Consider the following 6,552-nt stretch of genomic DNA (forward strand, 5'->3'; position numbering starts at 1 on the left):
ATATTGTTGGGGAAATGCAATATTCATGTTACTGCTTTAATTCTAAAAATCCAGCACACTGCATATCCTTATTCTCCCCTTACATCTAATACGTGGTTTCAAACAAACATTTCCCAAATTTGCGTTTCAATTCTTATGAATGCAGTCCAATATATTACATAACCACCATATATAATGTATCCATCTAAACCTCCATCTGTTGTCTCCAATATTTAAAGCCCCTGAGAGAGACGCGACGGATACGCTGATTGCATGAAGATCGGTTCACGGCATTAGGTTAGATATGATCAAAATTGAAATGGAATGCCGAGAAATTTCATTAAATGATCTTCAAAAATTAAATCCACGTACCAATTCGACTGAACTGGAAGTTCAGAAAGAAATCAAACATATCTGCCAAATAATCTATTTCATAAAAAGTGTGACTAGGTCCCATACATATTCTCCAAAATTGGACCATTCATATCTATCAATACTCCTTGACGCCAGAAGTGCGGGAGATTCATTGGGATACAAAAATAAAGAATCCACAAAAAACTAGATCTAGTAAAGATTTTTTTATCACTCTCGAAAACTCTTAGAGCTCTTGAAATATTAAAAAGTTATATCTTTAAGACGATCGTCCAGACGACGAGAAAAACCCAGTAAATTATAGGTGCACCAAATATTCATAATACTGGTTGCGGAACAACCAGATATAAATAGCCGGGAAATGGCTATATTCTGGTTATATATGAACCACGGGTGCAGTCTGGAAAAGGCTGGACCATTTTCTCTTAAACTCCCATTGTCGTGATTCATTTCCTAAGGTGCAAATTCAAGTGCTCGCCCAAACAACAATGGACTATGCACCGCTAGTGTTTACTGCTACAAATGACAACATGTCTTGCCCGAAACAATTTAGGTTCAACGCATTTGGCTATCTCATCCAGATTTTAAGCCGGTCGTTCGCCAAAATTGGTCTTTGCCGGCTGATGGTTGCGGCATGAGGGCACTTGCATACAAACTGAAGCGTCTAAAAAGAGCTTTGAAAGCGTGGAATAAAGAAGTCTTTGGAAATGTTTTTGACCGTGTGAAGGATTTAGAGGCCGGGGTGGCAACGGTAGAACACATCTACGCTAACAATCCTTTCGAGGAGTCGCGGGCTTCGCTCCATGCTCTCCAAGCTGATCTGCTGATGGCATTAAGCAGGAGGAGTGTTTTTGGAGACAAAAGGCCCGGATCAAGTGGTTGCGAGAGGGCGATGCAAACACTCGATTCTTCCACGCAGTGGTTAAGGACAGACACCGCCGCCAAAGAATATCAAGTGTAAAAAATTCAGAAGGCCTTTTACTTACCACCCGGGAAGACATATAATAGGAGGCAGTCAATTTCTACACCACCCTTTTTTCAGCCAAGGACTGTTCGGGGTTAACCACCCTTATCGACTGCCTCTCTTCGGGGTTGGCTGATCACGAAGCACTATCAATCATAGCGCAACTCTCTCGCGAAGAGGTAAAGGAAGCGGTTTGGAAACTGGACCCGGATAGCGCGGCGGGGCCGGATGGTTTTTCAGGTGCTTTTTACAGAGACTGTTGGGACCTGGTACACGAAGATATTTTTTGGGTAGTGCAAGATTTTGTTGTTGGTGTCCCAATTCCCTAAGCAATGGCAAGTGCACAAATCGTCCTGACCCCGAAGAAGTCAAATCCAGATTCTTTTGGTGGTTACTGGCCCATTTGTCTGTGTAGTTTCATCAGTAAAGATTTCACAAGAGTAATCTCTACTAGGCTGGCTATCGTCCTTCCGAATTTGATTTCAAAGGAGCAAGCGGGTTTTGTACAAGGTCGGCCGTAATATTCAGGATAACATTTTATTGGCCTTGGAATTGATGCAATATCTTGACAAAAAATGCCTGGGTTTAAATGTTGTTGTTAAATTGGATATGATGAAGGCATTCGACAGGGTATCTTGGCCTTTTTTGCGAGCTGTTTTATTTAAACTGGGCTTCTCGGCAATGTTTGTGAATGTTGTGATGCGTAACCGGGAAGCAACAAGACTATCGGTTTTGGTTAATGGGTTGAGTTGTGCGTTCTTTCAACCGAGTAGAGGCGTCAAGCAAGGCGACCCGTTATTGCCCCTTTTATTTATTCTGGCCTCGGAAGCTCTATCGCGCTCCCTAATTTTAAAGATGGGGGTCGGGTTGTTATCTCCTTATATGCCACGTTCCCGGGCTGCCCTGTAATCACCCACCTTGCTTTCGCCGACGATATAGTCATTTTTGTCAATCGTTCATCGGCCTCCCTAAAGGCCCTTGCAAATGTTCTAAATCTTTACCAAGAACGTTCGGTACAAAAAAATAACTATTATAAAAGTTTTTTTTGTTACTTCCAGGAGGTGCCCAATTGCTAGGGCCAATAACATGTCGAGAATTCTGGAAATGAAACAATCCTCATTGCCATTCTGATATCTTGGTGTCAACTTCTTTAAAGGAAGGAATCAGCCTCTCTATTATCAACATCTCCTTAAAAAGGTTGACACGCGCATCCTGAGCTGGCAGAGAAAGCTGTTATCGCCGGGAGGCCGGCTCACTCTGATTCGTCATGTTTTGTCTTCAATCCCGTTGTTTACTCTTGCGTCAGTTCTCTTGCCTAAACAGACCGCCGAACGCTCTATTTAAACTACTTTTGCCAATTTCTTCTGGGGAATGTACAATGGTAAGCCAAGCGGCACTGGACTTCCTGGAAGAAACTATGTTATCCAGAGGATGAGGGGGGCCTAGGTATTCGATCGATCGACACAATCCAGAAGGCTGCCTCGGCGAAGCTATTGTTCAATTTGCATCGAGGGGAGACTTCGTGGTATAATTTTTTGGAGTCCTTGTACCTTAATCGTCCTCGTTTGGCTCCCTCGCTCACTTGGAAGAGAATGCAGCAAGCACATGACTTTGTGGATCTCAACGTTGTTTCCAAAGGTGATTTGGTGGTCTGGTCGCTGGCTCCTTATGGTGATTTTACTACTGCATCAGCATATGAAACCCTAAGGCCGAAGGCAGTCAGAAGCTTATCGTCGCGCTGCACTTGGGGAGACGGGGTGCCCTAAAAAATCTCAATCTTTATGTGGCGGCTACTACGCCAATTTTTGCCTTTCCCGGATGTCATTCAAAAATTTGGTGTTTGCCTTACTTACATCTGTCCTCTTTGCTCAAACGCCTCTGCAGATCTTGGTCACTGCCTGCTCGCTTGCCAAGTTGCCCAGTAGGTTTGGAGCCACTTCCGCAATCTTTTTGGTTTGGGGAATTCTACTACTGATTCAATAAGAGTTGAATATCATACTTGGTGGCTGTTCGCTGTTTCGGGATCGGCGACGGCCTGGTGCGCAAACTTAATTCTGAGCCTAGTAATATGGATCCTATGGTGTTCTTACAATCGGCCGAGCTTCGCCAGCAGCAGAAATCATTAGGCGCCCTCTAGAGCGCCTTGGCGGGTGCCTAGAGCGATTTTTGCAACACTAAGCGTGTCAAACGCGACTTGCTGGCTCTTTCCACCTTCCGAAAGCTTAAGAGATCAAGTTCGAGTGACGATCATCTCCTGGCGATGGGTCTGGTGGCGCGTTTTACGCCTCCGCCAAGACGGCTAACGATATGGGTGAAATGGATGATGACACATGCTGGCCGCTTGAAGCTTAACACTGATGCAACTTTCAGGACGGATGCTTCTGCCGGTGGGGCGTGCTTGCGGGACTCTCGAGGTATTCTTCAAATTGGCCTTTGTTTCCGCCTTGATGCTGCCTCGACTTTGGAAGCTAAGACTGTCTCGTTGCGTTTAGCTTTGCAATGGTGTGAGGCGTTTGCTAAATACCCATTCATGGTTGAAGTGGACTCGCTTGCCCTAGCCACTTTGGTGATGGGGAAGCAAACCAATATACCATGGAGGATTAAGGACGAAATTCTTTCTATTCGATCTAGCCTTGCCACTTGGGGCTCCACGATAGGACATGTCTTCGGGAATCCAACCAGGTGGCAGATGCTCTAGCGACAGTTGGTTTAACTTTTCCATCTTCCAGAATATTTTATAACGCTATCTCTTTGCCCGAAAAGGCCAGGTTAGCAGTTCTGTATGATCAAAGGGGCTTTGCCTCTCATCAGGCTGTTCGCCGATAATAAAGTCTGGTTTCGTTAAAAATAAAGGGAGGACAAGGCTGAGTTTGGAATGGAAGATAAAAATCAGGGAAACGATGCCGTTTGAAATCGGCGGTTGAAGTCTGCTAAATGGGAATCCAACGACGACATGTTGTCTTTTGCGTAGTTTTAAATAAAATTCCTTATTTTGTTCTTTTTGATGAGCTGTTTGAAGTAGTTATGGATTATGAGGGATTGGGTTTGGAGAGATTCTCTTTATATTAGCTGGCCATTGTAAGGGGAAGTTATGCAAAGATTAATCCAGAATTATTCTTCTTCTTCCTCTCTTCTCTTCTCTTCTCTTCCCTACCCAATCTGTTCTCCCTACCCTCTCTATTCTTCTGTCTCAACCCGCAGTGCATTACAGTAGGTCACCCATTATCTAAGTCAAGCACGCTTAATGTAATAAATACATACCAAATTTCTTCTCGACTTACATTTTTCATATGACATGTCAATTATTGTTCGTATGTTCGGGGGTTGGGAGCATTTTTAGCAATAGCGGGAAACGTACGAGGTAACATTCACAATCTAAGAGTACGGTAAGTACACGCAACATGAACAGAAGGATTACAAAGGTTGTTTAATTTGCATTGCTAGAATACCTAATTTGACATATTGTATTGGAATATGCACCTAATAAAATAAAATTAACCCACTTGAGTTTCAATTGAATCCCAGAACTCTCTTAAGAGTAAGTGTGTTTATGTATTTTGGTGGCCGGATAAAAATGGGGTTTTTGGTATCAAGTTGCAGCCGTGAAGATTGATTGCTATATTCCAAGAATCAAAGGTAACATATATTCATAATCCAACCAAGCACAACATCATATCAATCCCCAACAAATTTACACAAAACTCGCAACGAAAGAAAGGATATGATTACAAATTTCTTGAAAAAAAAAAAACTACATGCGATTCATTTTATGAGTATAGGAGCTTAAGATGATGACACTTGGCATCATCTCTTCTTCCTTGACAGTTATTCTGTTAAGTTTGTTATCTTCTCTTTACTGCCTCTGTACTGCTTCAATATAAAAACTCTTCATCTCTCTTCTTTACAAGTTAATGAGAAAATATCCTTCTTTCAATCCCTTTCTTCGTCTCTGCTTCCTTATTCCTTGATATTCCGCAACATGGTATCAGAGCGATCTGCTTAAGGAGTATCTACAAGTGAAGCTTCCATGGCGACAGCTTGGCCTACGATTGGAAATCATCCGAGCACATCTGAGAATCCAGCTGGAGTTTCAGCTACGGCAGGGAATCCTGCAAACGCAAACACGACGCCGTTTCTCTCCACAGTGGCGACCGGAGCAAACACTTCTGAGGTAACATTCAATCCACTGAATCAATCGAGCCCCTACTACTTGCATATAAACGAAAATCCTGCTTTAGAACTAGTTTCGTTCCCTTTGGATGGATCGATCTATCACACTTGGGCTAGGGCCATGACCATGGCCCTGTCTTGTAAGAACAAGGTGGCTTTCATTAATGGAGTCATTAAGAAGCCTTCCACAGATAACCTAGAAAAGTATATGGCCTGGGAAAGGTGCAACAATATTGTTGCTTACTGGATCGTTCGCTCTTTAGCTCCTACAATTGGACGTAGTGTATTGTGGATCGATACGGCCTATGGAATCTGGGAGGATCTGAGGAGAAGATTTAGTAAACAAGATTTGTTCAGGATTGCTGAGATAAAGTGTGAAATCTACCAAACTAAACAGGCAGACAACTCGTTGAATGAGTATTTCACTAGGCAAAAACTGCTATGGGATGAACTAAGCATCCTTAGGCCAACTATGAAGTGTTGTTGCCCTGCTACATGTGATTGTGGCAAGAAGATTAACAATCTGAATGAGCAATCTGAGATGGATAAGTTGTCCATCTTCTTGATTGGCTTACATGATAAGTACACAGGTGCTAGAAACCAAATCATGCTCATGAGACCCTTGCCGGATGTAAATGAGGCATACTCAATGATTGCACAGCAAGAGAGGCAGTTTGAGCTAGTTAATACTGGATTTGCTAGTCAGTTATGCCAAACAGGTGAAAGCAATGTTGCAGGGAATGTTTTTATGGCTAAGACAGAGAGCAACTCTCAGCAAGGGTTCAAGAAGTATTCAGCTAACAAAAATCCTGTGTGCACATATTGTGGATACACAGGGCATACACATGATAAGTGCTATAAGAAGCATGGCTACCCACCCGGTTGGAAGTCAAAATCAAGAAGCCAACGGTCTGCAAATTATACACAAGGACCAGCAGTGCAAGAATCTGGCAGTACTGGGATGTCATTTACCCAAGATGATTTCAAAAGATTCCTTGAATTCATACAAATCAAGAAATCATCAGAAGACTCACCTGTTGATCAGTCTCCACAAGTCCTTGCCAATA

Source organism: Ipomoea nil, unplaced genomic scaffold (genome assembly GCF_001879475.1).
Source record: "Ipomoea nil cultivar Tokyo-kokei standard unplaced genomic scaffold, Asagao_1.1 scaffold3170, whole genome shotgun sequence".
Classification (NCBI taxonomy): domain Eukaryota; kingdom Viridiplantae; phylum Streptophyta; class Magnoliopsida; order Solanales; family Convolvulaceae; genus Ipomoea; species Ipomoea nil.